General features: G+C 41.3%; 1 protein-coding gene across 8 annotated transcripts in view; it reads left to right on the top strand.

Annotated features, from left to right (window-relative positions):
• Positions 1 to 12898, top strand: part of LRP2BP (LRP2 binding protein) — a 58736-nt gene that overhangs the window by 36052 nt on the left and 9786 nt on the right. The window lies entirely within an intron of this gene.

The following is a 12898-nucleotide window of genomic DNA, read 5'->3' as shown; positions in this document are numbered from 1 at the left end:
AAAAGTGCAGAGGGGGCTTCCTTGGTGGCGCAGTGGTTAAGAGTCCGCCTGCCGATGCAGGAGACACGGGTTCATGCCGCGGTCCAGGAAGATCCCACATGCCGCGGAGCAGCTGGGCCCGTGAGCCATGGCCGCTGAGCCTGCGCGTCCGGAGCCTGTGCTCCGCAACGGGAGAGGCCACAACAGTGAGAGGCCTGCGTACCAAAAAAAAAAAAAAAAAAAGTGCAGAGGGAGTGTGAAAGGGAATCATGAATAGTAACTGCAAGTTTAAAAAACAAAAAACTGCACAACTTAGGTCCATGACATCCATAAGTCCAAATGAGAATTAGATCATAAAATTTCATGCAATGCCAAACTGTTCAAGCTGGAGCCAGGGAACAAGGCAAGGAACAATTTTCTAAGTCCCTTGCCTAAATCTGATCACGTTACAGCAGTGGTTCTCAAAATTATTTGCATAGTAAAATCACATGGGGAATCTCTTAATAATTCCTAAAGCTCAGGCCTTATTTCAGAAAAATTAAATCACCATCTCCCAGAATGGGACACAAGCAGATTTGTTTAAGCTCCCCAGGGGGTTCCAATGTGTAGGCAAGTTTGGAATCTAAGTTATTTTGTTGGAAATTTAAAATTTCCAGAGTATTAAACCCATACCAACACAAATAGAGGAACACAGTACAAAAATACAACTGACCTGGGGCTTCCCTGGTGGCACAGTGGTTAAGAATCCACCTGCCAATGCAGGGGACATGGCTTCGAGCTCCGTTCTGGGAAGATCCCACATGCCGTGGAGCAACTGAGCCTGCGCTCTAGAGCCTGCACTGTAGAGCCCGCGAGCCACAACTACTGAAGCCCGCGGGCCTAGAGCCCGAGCCCCGCAAGAGAAGCCACCACAGTGAGAAGCCCACATACTGGAAAGAAGAGCAGCCCCCGCTCGACGCAACTAGACTAAGCCCATGCGCAGCAACGAAGACCCAGCACAGCCAAAAAAACAAATACAACTGACCTTTGAGATATTTACCATTACACCATTAGTATGAATAACAGCTGTCTTTGTTTAATCTAAGTGTTCTGTATATTATACCAATTTCCAAACCAAGTCAATTTCAGATTCTATGCTATCTTTGGTACCCTTTCCAAGTAAACATAGCAGAGAGCTCTGGGTGGAAAATATCCTGAAATATGGTATATGTTCAGCCTAAATAAAAGCATAATAAACAAATTACAATTTTAAAACTATTTTCCTTATAGTGGGAGATAATACAGCCCCGTTACTCAATTTTGGCCACTGGATTTTATGGGGGATACTTCCTCTAAGTTTTCTCCATTTTAAAAGTAAGCCAGTGAAGGACCTGGAATCATGTCAGATGAGGCACAATAACAAACTCTGAGTATTTTACTCAGAGAAAAGACGTGAGGGGCTTCTGATAGCAGTCTTCATCAGACTGAAAGGCTGTCCTACAAAAGAGGCATTGTAGGGAAGGGAGAATGACAGCCCACGGCAGTATGTTACAGAAAAGATAAGGCCGCAGATGAAGAGACCCTGGGCTGAAAGTCAGGAGCCCCAGGCCTGGTCTCAGCTTTGCCACCCTCAGACTGGGTGACTACCCACTCCTTTCCCTCTCAGTTTCCAGGAAACCAGCAATGTATGTCCTCCTAGGAACAGTCAACGATTCTAAAGGGTTGGGGATAGGGGATTTTAGCTTAATACAAAGAATCTTCTAAAATAACTGTTTATAGGTAAAACCTTAGTTTTTATTTCCTAAAGGTGGTGACTTTTTAAATATTTATTTATTTTTGGCTGTATTGGGTCTTTGTTGCTGCATGTGGGCTTTCTCTAGTTGTGGCAAGTGGGGGCTACTCTTCATTGTAGTTCGCAGGCTTCTCATTGTGATGGCTTCTCTTGAGCATGGGCTCTAGGTGCACAGACTTCAGTAGTTGTGGCACGTGGGCTCAGTAGTTGCGGTGCACAGGCTTTGTTGCTCCGTGGCATGTGGAATCTTCCCAGACCAGGGCTTGAACCCGTGTCCCCTGCATTGGTAGGCACATTCTTAACCACTGTACCACCAGGAAAACCCAAGGTGGTGACTTAAAAAAAGTTTTTTTTATATTGGAGTATAGTTGATTTACAATGTTGTTGGTTTCAGGTGGACAGCAAAGTGATTTAGTTATACATATATCTTTTGTTTTTTTTTAATTTATTTACTTTTGGCTGTGTTGGGTCTTCGTTGCTGCGTGTGGGCTTTCTCTAGTTGCAGCGATTGGGGGCTACTCTGTTGCAGTGTGCGGGCCTCTCATTGTGGTGGCTTCTCTTGTTGCAGAGCACGGGCTCCAGGCGCGTGGGCCTCAGCAGTCACAGCACGTGGGCTCAGCAGTTGTGGCTCGCAGGTTCTAGAGCACAGGCTTAGGAGCTGCGGTGCACAGGCTTAGTTGCTCTGTGGCATGCGGGATCCTCCCGGACCAGGGCTCGAACCCGTGTCCCCTGCATTGGCAGGCGGACTCTCAACCACTGCGCCACCAGGGAAGCCCCATGTATCTATTCTTTTTCAGATACCTTTCCCATATAGGTTATTACAGAGTATTGAGTAGAGTTCCCTGTATTATACAGTAGATCCTTATTGATTATCTATTTTATATATAGTTGTGTGTATATGTTAATCTCAACCTCTGAATTTATCCCTCCTGCCCCACTTTTCCCTTTTGGTAACCATGTTTGTTTCTGAAGTCTGAGTCTGTTTTGTAAGTAAGTTAATTTGTACCACATTTTTAGACTCCACATATAAGTGATATCATATACTTGTCTTTCTTTGGCTTACTCACTTAGTATGATAATCTCTAGGTCCATCCATTGTTGCTGCAGATGGAATTATTCCATTATTCCAGGTCTTAGTTGCAGCACGTGGGATCTTTGTTGCGGTGTGTGGGATCTTTAGTTGCAGCATCCTGCATGCTGCAATGAACACCTGGCATGCAGCAACTAAAGTACCACGTCTTCTTTACCCATTCATCTGTCAATGGACATTTAGGCTGTTTCCATGTCTTGGCTATTGTGAATAGTGCTGCTATGAACACTGGGGGGCATGTTCTTTTTGAATTATGGTTTTCTCCGGAAATATGCCCAGAAGTGGGATTGCAGGATCACATCGCAGCTCTATTTTTAGCTTTCTGAGGAAACTCCATACTGTTTTCCATAGTGGCTGCACCAATTACATTCCCCCCAACCTTGTAGGAGGGTTCCCTTTTCTCCACATGCTCTCCAGCATTTGTTACTTGTAGACATTTTTTTTTTACATCTTTATTGGAGTATAATTGCTTTACAATGGTGTGTTAGTTTCTGCTTTATAACAAAGTGAATCAGTTATATATATACATGTGTTCCCATATCTCTTCCCTCTTGCGTCTCCCTCCCTATCTCACCCCTCTAGGTGGTCACAAAGCACCGAGCTGATCTCCCTGTGCTGTGCGGCTGCTTCCCACTAGCTATCTATTTTAGGTTTGGTAGTGTATATATGTCCATGCCTCTCTCTCGCTTTGTCACAGCTTACCCTTCCCCCTCCCCATATCCTCAAGTCCATTCTCTAGTAGGTCTGTGTCTTTATTCCTGTCTTACCCCTAGGTTCTTCATGACATTTTCTTTTTCTTAGATTCGATATATATGTGTTAGCATACAGTATTTGTCTTTCTCTTTCTGACTTACTTCACTCTGTATGACAGACTCTAGGTCCATCCACTTCACTACAAATAACTCAATTTCGTTTCTTTTTATGGCTGAGTAATATTCCATTGTATACATGTGCCATATCTTCTTTACCCATTCATCCGATGATGGACATTTAGGTTGCTTCCATCTCCTGGCTATTGTAAATAGAGCTGCAATGAACATTTTGGTACATGACTCTTTTTGAATTATGGTTTTCTCAGGGTATATGCCCACTAGTGGGATTGCTTGTCATATGGTAGTTCTATTTGTAGTTTTTAAGGAACCTCCATACTGTTCTCCATAGTGGCTGTACCAATTCACATTCCCACCAGCAGTGCAGGAGTGTTCCCTTTTCTCCACACCTCCTCCAGCATTTATTGTTTCTAGATTTTTAGATGACGGCCATTCTGACTGGTGTAAGATGATATCTCATTGTAGTTTTGATTTGCATTTCTCTAACGATTAATGATGTTGAGTATTCTTTCATGTGTTTGTTGGCAATCTGTATATCTTTTTTTTTTTTTTTTGGCGGTACGCAGGCCTCTTACTGTTGTGGCCTCGGCAGGCGGACACTCACCCACTGTGCCACCAGGGAAGCCCTGCAATCTGTACATCTTATTGGAGAAATGTCTATATAGGGCTTCTGCCCATTTTTGGATTGGGTTCTTTGTTTTTTTGTTATTGAGCTACATGAGCTGCTTGTAAATTTTGGAGATTAATCCTTTATCAGTTGCTTCATTTGCAAATATTTTATCCCATCTGAGTGTTGTCTTTTGGTCTTGTTTATGGTTTCCTTTGCTGTGCAAAAGCTTTGAAGTTTCATTAGATCCCATTTGTTTATTTTTGTTTTTATTTCTATTTCTCTAGCAGGTGGGTCAAAAAGGATCTTGCTGTGATGTATGTCATAGAGTGTTCTGCCTATGTTTTCCTCTAAGAGTTTTATAGTGTCTGGCCTTACATTTAGGTCTTTAATCCATTTTGAGCTTATTTTTGTGTGTGGTGTTTGGGAGTGTTCTAATCTCATACTTTTACATGTACCTGTCTGGTTTTCCCAGCACCATTTATTGAAGAGGCTGTCCTTTCTCCACTGTACATCCCTGCTTCCTTTATCAAAGATAAGGTGACCATATATGCGTGGGCTTATCTCTGGGCTTTCTATCCTGTTCCATTGATTTATATTTCTGTTTTTGTGGCAGGACCACACTGTCTTGATTACCGTAGCTTTGTAGTATAGTCTGAAGTCAGGGAGCCTGATTCTTCCAACTCCGTTTTTCGTTCTCAAGATTGCTTTGGCTATTCGGGGTCTTTTGTGTTTCCATACAAATTGTGAAATTTTTTGTTCTAGTTCTGTGAAAAATGCCAGTGGTAGTTTGATAGGGATTGCATTGAGTCTGTAGATTGCTTTGGGTAGTAGAGTCATTTTCACAATGTTGATTCTTCCAATCCAATAACATGCTATATCTCTTCATCTATTTGTATCATCTTTAATTTCTTTCATCAGTGTCTTATAATTTTCTGCATACAGGTCTTTTGTCTCCTTAGGTAGGTTTATTCCTAGATATTTTATTCTTTTTCTTGCAATGGTAAATGGGAGTGTTTTTTTTGATTTCACTTTCAGATTTTTCATCATTAGTGTATAGGAATGCCAGAGATTTCTGTGCATTAATTTTGTATCCTGCTACTTTACCAAATTCATTGATTAGCTCTAGTAGTTTTCTGGTAGCATCTTTAGGATTCTCTATGTATAGAATCATGTTATCTGCAAATAATGACATTTACTTCTTCTTTTCTGCTTTGGATTACTTTTATTGCCTTTTCTTCTCTGATTGCTGTGGCTAAAACTTCTAAAACTATGTTGAATAAGAGTGGTGAGAGTTCGCAACCTTGTCTTGTTCCTGATCTTAGTGAAAATGCTTTCAGTTTTCACCATTGAGGACAATGTTGGCTGTGGGTTTGTCATATATGGCCTTTATTATGTTGAGGAAAGTTCCCTCTGTGCCTACTTTCTGCAGGGTTTTTATCATAAAAGGGTGTTGAATTTTGTCAAAAGCTTTTTCTGCATCTATTGAGATGATCATATGGTTTTTCTCCTTCAATTTGTTAATATGGTGTATCACGTTGATTGATTTGAATATATTGAAGAATCCTTGCATTCCTGGAATAAACCCCACTTGTTCATGGTGCATGATCCTTTTAATGTGCTGCTGGATTCTGTTTGCTAGTATTTTGTTGAGGATTTTTGCATCTATGTTCATCAGAGATATTGGCCTGTAGTTTTCTTTCTTTGTGATATCCTTGTCTGGTTTTGGTATCAGGGTGATGGTGGCCTCGTAGAATGAGTTGGGGAGTGTTCCTCCCTCTGCTATATTTTGGAAGAGTTTGAGAAGGATAGGTGTTAGCTCTTCTCTAAATGTTTGGTAGAATTCACCTGTGAAGCCATCTGGTCCTGGGCTTTAGTTTGTTGGAGGATTTTTAATCACAGTTTCAATTTCAGTGCTTGTGATTGGTCTGTTCATATTTTCTATTTCTTCCTGATTCAGTCTTGGCAGGTTGTGCATTTCTAAGAATTTGTCCATTTCTTCCAGGTTGTCCATTTTATTGGCATAGAGTTGCTTGTAGTACTCTCTCATGATCTTTTGTATTTCTGCAGTGTCAGTTGTTACTTCTCCTTTTGAATTTCTAATTCTGTTGATTGGAGTCTTCTCCCTTTTTTTCTTGATTAGTCTGGCTAATAGTTTATCAATTTTGTTTATCTTCCTCAAAGAACCAGCTTTTAGTTTTATTGATCTTTGCTATTGTTTCCTTCATTTCTTTTTCATTTATTTCTGATCTGATCTTTCCTTCTGCTAACTTTGGGGGGGGTTTTGTTCTTTCTCTAATTGCTTTAGGTGTGCAAGGTTAGGTTGTTTATTCAAGATGTTTCTTCTTTCTTAAGGTGTGATTGTATTGCTATAAACTTCCCTCTTAGAACTGCATTTGCTGCATCCCATAGGTTTTGGGTCGTCGTGTCTCCATTGTCATTTGTTTCTAGGTATGTTTTGATTTCCTCTTTGAATTCATCAGTGATCACTTCGTTATTAAGTAGTGTATTGTTTAGCCTCCACGTGTTTGTATTTTTTACAGATCTTTTCCTGTAATTGATATCTAGTCTCATAGCGTGGTCGCAGAAGATACTTGATACAATTTCAATTTTCTTAAATTTACCAAGGCCTGATTTGTGACCCAGAATATGATCTATCCTGGAGAATGTTCCATGAGCACTTGAGAAAAATGTGTATTCTGTTAATTTTGGATTGAATGTCCTATAAATACCAATTAAGTCCATCTTGTTTAATGTATCATTTAAAGCTTGTGTTTCCTTATTTTTTTTCATTTTGGATGATCTGTCCATTGGTGAAAGTAGGGTGTTAAAGTCCCCTACTATGAATGTGTTACTGTCGATTTCCCCTTTTATGGCTGTTAGTATTTGCCTTATGTATTGAGGTGCTCTGATGTTGGGTGCATAAATATTTACAATTGTTATATCTTCTTCTTGGATCGATCTCTTGATCATTAGGTAGTGTCCTTTGTCTCTGGTAATAGTCTTTATTTTAAAGTCTATTTTGTCTGATATGAGAACTGCTACTCCAGCTTTCTTTTGGTTTCCATTTGCATGGAATATCTTTTTCCATCCCTTCACTTTCCGTCTGTATGTGTCCCTAGGTCTGAAGTGGGTCTCTTGTAGACAGCATATATATAGGTCTTGTTTTTGTATCCATTCAGCCAGTCTGTGTCTTTTGGTGGGAGCATTTAATCCATTTACATTTAAAGTAATTATCGATATATGTTCCTATTCCCGTATTCTTAATTGTTTTGGGTTTGTTATTGTAGGTCTTTTCCTTGTCTTGTGTTTCTTGCCTAGAGAAGTTCCTTTAGCATTTTTTGTAGAGCTGGTTTGCTGGTGCTGAACTCTCTCAGCTTTTGCTTGTCTGTAAAGGTTTTAATTTCTCCATCAAATCTGAATGAGATCCTTGCTGGGTAGAGTAATCTTGGTTGTAGGTTTTTCTCCATCATCACTTTAAGTATGTCCTGCCAGTCCCTTCTGGCTTGCAGAGTTTCTGCTGAAAGATCAGCTGTTAACCTTATGGGGATTCCCTTGTGTGTTATTTGTTTGTTTTTCCCTTGCTGCTTTTAATACGTTTTCTTTGTATTTAATTTTTTAACAGTTTGATTAGTATGTGTCTTGGCGTGTTTCTCCCTGGATTTATCCTGTATGGGACTCTCTGTGCTTCCTGGACTTCATTAACTATTTCCTTTCCCATATTAGGGAAGTTTTCAACTATAATCTCTTCAAATATTTTCTCAGTCCCTTTCTTTTTCTCTTCTTCTTCTGGGACCCCTATAATTTGAATGTTCGTGTGTTTAATGTTGTCCCAGAGGTCTCTGAGACTGTCCTCAGTTCTTTTCATTCTTTTTCTTTATTCTGCTCTGCAGTAGTTATTTCCACTATTTTATCTTCCAGGTCACTTATCTATTCTTCTGCCTCAGTTATTCTGCTATTGAACCCTTCTAGAGTATTTTTAATTTCATTTATTGTGGTGTTCATCGTTTCTTCTTTCCTCTTTAGTTCTTCTAGGTCCTTGTTAAATGTTTCTTGCATTTTCTCTATTCTATTTCCAAGATTTTGGATCATCTTTACTATCATTATTCTGAATTGTTTTTCAGGTAGACTGCCTATTTCCTCTTCATTTGTTAGGTCTGATGGGTTTTGATCTTGCTCCTTCATCTGCAGTGTGTTTTTCTGTCTTCTCATTTTGCTTATCTTACTGTGTTTGGGGTCTCCTTTTTGCAGGCTGCAGGTTCGTAGTTCCCGTTGTCTTTGGTGTCTGTCGCCAGTGGTTAAAGTTGGTTCAGTGGGTTGTGTAGGCTTCCTGGTGGAGGGGACTAGTGCCTGTTTTCTGGTGGATGAGGCTGGATCTTGTCTTTCTGGTGGGCAGGTCCACGTCAGGTGGTGTGTTTTGGGGTGTCTGTGGCCTTATGATTTTAGGCAGCCTTTCTGCTAATGGATGGGGCTGTGTTCCTGTCTTGCTAGTTGTTTGTCATAGGGTGTCCAGCACTGTAGCTTGCTGGTCATTGAGTGAAGCTGGGTGTTGGTGTTGAGATGGAGATCTCTGGGAGATTCTTGCTGTTTGATATTACGTGGAGCTGGGAGGTCTCTTGTGGACCAGTGTTCTGAAGTTGGCTCTCCCACCTCAGAGGCACAGCACTGACTCCTGGCTGCAGCACCAAGAGCCTTTCATCCACATGGCTCAGAATAAAAGGGAGAAAAAGTAAAAAGAAATAAAGAGGATAAAATAAAATAAAGTATGATAAAATAAAGTTATTAAAAGATAAAAAAATAATTAAGAAAAAAAATTTTAAGTAAAAAAAAAAAAGACGGACACAACCCTAGGACAAATGGTGAAAGCAAAGCTGTACAGACAGAATCTCACACAGAAGCATACACATACACACTCACAAAAAGAGGAAAAGGGGGAAAAATAATGTCTTGCTCTCAAAGTCCACCTCCTCAATTTGGGATGATTCGTTGTCGATTCAGGTATTCCACAGATGCAGGCTACATCAAGTTCATTGTGGAGATTTAATCCACTGCTCCTGAGGCTGCTGGGAGAGATTTCCCTTTCTCTTCTTTGTTCGAAGAGCTCACGGGGGTTCAGTTTAGGATTTGGCCCCGCCTCTGCGTGTAGGTTGCTGGAGGGCGTCTGTTCTTCGCTCAGACAGGACGGGGTTAAAGGAACCGCTGATTCGGGGGCTCTGGCTCACTCAGGCCGGGGGGAGGGAGGGGTACGGATGCAGGGCAAGCCTGCGGCGGCAGGAGCCAGCATGACGTTGCACCAGCCTGAGGCGCGCCGTGCATTTTCCTGGAGAAGTTGTCCCTGGATCACGGGACCCTGGCAGTGGCAGGCTGCACAGGCTCCCCAGAAGGGAGGTGTGGATAGTGACCTGTGCTCGCACACAGGATTCTTGGTGGCGGCAGCAGCGGCCTTAGCGTCTCATGTCTGTCTCTGGGGTCCGTGCTTTTAGCCCCGGCTCGCACCCGTCTCTGGAGCTCCTTTAAGCAGGGCTCTTAATCCCCTCTCCTCGCGCACCAGGAAACAAAGAGGGAAGAAAAAGTCTCTTGCCTCTTCGGCAGGTCCAGACTTTTCCCCGGACTCCTCCCGGCCAGCCGTGGTGCACTAATCCCCTGCAGGCCGTGTTCACGCTGCCAACCCCAGTCGTCTCCCTGGGATCCGACCGAAGCCTGAGTTGCAGCTCCCAGCCCCCACCCGCCGCAGCGGGTGAGCAGACAAGCCTCTCGGGCTGGTGAGTGCTGGTCGGCCCCGATCCTCTGTGCGGGAATCTCCCCGCTTTGCCCTCCGCACCCCTGTTGCTGTGCTCTCCTCCGTGGCTCCGAAGTTTCCTCCCTCTGCCACCCACAGTCTCTGCCTGCAAAGGGGCTTCTAGTGTGTCGAAACCTTTCCTCTTTCACAGCTACCTCCCAGAGGTGCAGGTCACGTCCCTATTCTTTGTCTCCGTTTTTTCTTTTTACTTCTGCCCTACCCAGGTACGTGGGGACTTTCTTGGCTTTTGGGAGGTCTGAGGTCTTCTGCCAGCGTTCAGTAGGTGTTCTGTAGGAGTTGTTCCACGTGTAGATGTATTTGTGGGGAGAAAGGTGATCTCCACATCTTACTCTTCCTCTATCTTCCCCCATCCTCCCCTTGTAGATTTTTTTTTTTTTGGCGGTATGCTGGCGTCTCACTGCTGTGGCCTCTCCTGTTGCGGAGTACAGGCTCCAGATGCGCAGGCTTAGTGCCCAGGGCTCACGGGCCTAGCCGCTCTGCGGCATGTGGGATCTTCCCGGACCGGGGCACGAACCCGTGTCCCCTGCATTGGCAGGTGGACTCTCAACCACTGCACCACCAGGGAAGCCCCTCTTGTAGACTTTTTAATGATGGCCATTCTGACGGATGTTAGGTGATACCTCACTGTAATTTTGACTTGCATTTCTCTAATCAGCGACATTGAGCATCTTTTCATGTGCTTTTTGGCCATCTGTCTTAGATTTTCTGCCCATTTTTTGATTGGGTTTTTAAAAATATATTGAGCTGCATAAGTACAATTATTTTGCATTGGCTTGGCCAGAAAGTTCATTTGGGTTTTCCCATAACATCTTATGGAAAAACCAAAATGAACTTTTTTGCCAACCCAATATATTTTGGAGTTTACAAATGATGCAACCAACAAGGGATTAAATATTCTTTCTGTGGGTTGTCTTTCCATTTTGTTTATGGTTTCCTTTGCTGTGCGAAAGCTTTTAAGTTTAATTAGGGTTCCATTTATTTTTGTTTGTATTTTCATTACTGTAGGAGGTGGAACCAAAAAGATACTGTGATTTATGTCAAAGAGTGTTCTGCCTATGTTTTCCTCTATGACTTTTATAGTATCTAGTCTTACATTTAGGTCCTTAATCCATTTTGAGTTTATTTTTGTGTATGATGTTAGAGAATGTTCTAATTTTATTCTTTTACACGTAGCTGTCCAGTTTCCCCAGTACCACTTATTGAAGAGACTGTCTTTTCTCTATTGTATATTCTTACCTTCTTTGTTGTAAATTAATTGACCATAGGTGCGTGGGTTTACTTCTGGGCTTTCTATCCTGTTCCACTGATCTGCAAGTCCGTCTTTGTGCCAGTACCATACTGCAGCTTTATACTATAGTCTGAAGTCAGGGAGACTGATTCCTCCAGCTCCGCTTTTCTTTCTCAAGATTGCTTTGGCTTTTTGGAGTCTTTTGGGTTTCCATAAAAATTTAAAAATTTTTTGTTCTAGCTCTGTGAAAAATGCCATTGGTAATTTGATAGGGATTGCATTGAATCTGTAGATTGGCTTGGGCAGTATAATCATTTTGACAATATTCTTTCAATCCAAAAACATGATATATCTTTCCATCTGTTTGTGTCATCCGATTTCTTTCATCAGTGTCTTACAGTTTTTGGAGTATAGGTCTTTTGCCTCCTTAGCTAGGTTATTTCTGGGTATTTTATTCTTCTTGATGCAATGGTAAATGGGATTGTTTCTTTAATTTCTCTTTCTGATCTTTCATTGTTAGTGTGTAGGAATGCAAGAGATTTCTCTGTATTAATTTTGTATCCTGCAACTTTACCAAATTCATTGATGAGCTCTAGTAGTTTTCTTGTAGCATCTTTAGGATTTTCTACGTATAGTATCATGTCATCTGCAAACAGTGACAGTTTTACTTCTTTTCCAATTTGGATTCCTTTTATTTCTTTTTCTTCTCTGTGGCTAGGACTTCCAAAACTGTTGAATAATAGTGGCAAGAGTGGACATCCTTGTCTTGTTCTTGATCTTAGAGGGAATGCTTTCAGCTTTTCACTACTAAGATGTTAGCTGTGGGTTTGTCATATATGGCCTTCATTATGTTGAGGTAGTTTCCCTCTATGCCCACTTTCTGAACAGGTTTTATCATAAATGGGTGTTGAATTTTGTCAGAAGCTTTTTCTGCATCTATTAAAATGATCATATGGTTTTTATTCAATTTATTAACATGGTGTATCACATTGATTTGCATATATTGAAAAATCCTTGCATCCCTGGGATAAATCCCACTTGATTATGATGTATGATCCTTTTAATGTGTTGTTGGATTTGGTTTCCTAGTATTTTGTTGAGGATTTTTGCATCTATGTTCATTGGTGATATTGGCCCGTAATTTTCTCATCTTGTGGTATCTTTGTCTGGTTTTGGTATCAGGGTGATGGTGGCCTCATAGAATGAGTTTGGGAGTATTCCTTCCTCTGAAATTTTTTGAAATAGTTTCAGAAGGATAGGTGTTAACTTCTCTAAATGTTTGATAGTATTTGCCTGTGAAAACATCTGGTCCTGGATTTTTATTTGTTTGGGGTTTTTTAATCAGTTTCAATTTCAGTACTTGTAATTGGTCTGTTCATATTTTTTATTTCTTCCTGGTTTAGTTTTGAGAGATTGTATCTTCCTAAGAAATTGTTCATTTCTTCTAGGTTGCCATTTTATTGGCATAAAGTTGCTTGTAGTAAGTAGTTTCTTATGATCCTATGTATTTCTGTGGTGCCAGTTGTAACTTCTCCTTTTTAATTTCTAATTTTATTGATTTGAGCCCTTTCTCTTTTTTCCTTGATGAGTCTG

This window comes from Globicephala melas, chromosome 21 (assembly GCF_963455315.2).
Source record: "Globicephala melas chromosome 21, mGloMel1.2, whole genome shotgun sequence".
In the NCBI taxonomy this organism is placed as follows: domain Eukaryota; kingdom Metazoa; phylum Chordata; class Mammalia; order Artiodactyla; family Delphinidae; genus Globicephala; species Globicephala melas.
The sequence above is the reverse complement of the archived record's forward strand: the minus strand, read 5'-3'. Positions and strand labels throughout refer to the sequence as shown.